The sequence below is a fragment of the Corvus kubaryi genome, unplaced genomic scaffold, assembly GCF_017639235.1.
Source record: "Corvus kubaryi isolate FWS band 111438036 unplaced genomic scaffold, C.kubaryi_AGA036_p1.0 37387, whole genome shotgun sequence".
NCBI classification, from domain to species: domain Eukaryota; kingdom Metazoa; phylum Chordata; class Aves; order Passeriformes; family Corvidae; genus Corvus; species Corvus kubaryi.
Window position 1 is genome coordinate 14,489,987 of NW_024581129.1, and position 200 is coordinate 14,490,186.

At 49.5% G+C, this 200-nt stretch overlaps 1 protein-coding gene across 1 annotated transcript in view; it reads right to left on the reverse strand.

Moving 5' to 3' along the window:
- The window catches only part of NAGPA (N-acetylglucosamine-1-phosphodiester alpha-N-acetylglucosaminidase), an 11,167-nt gene that overhangs the window by 4,551 nt on the left and 6,416 nt on the right, over positions 1 to 200 (reverse strand). The gene's annotated exons all lie outside the window — the stretch shown is intronic.

Consider the following 200-nt stretch of genomic DNA (forward strand, 5'->3'; position numbering starts at 1 on the left):
GGTTAGCAAGCATAGTCCCGGAAGGGACGTCCTTGCTAAGGGGTGCTTACAGTTTCCTCTGGGAACTGATAGAGCCTATCAGCTGGCCAGTTTGAATATGGACAATTCTCTAAGCCACTTAAAGTTGTGATCACCTCTGTGATCCACATTTAAGAATAGGCAAACTCCCCCTCCAAGCTCTCTCTCGTTTCCGGCGCTGG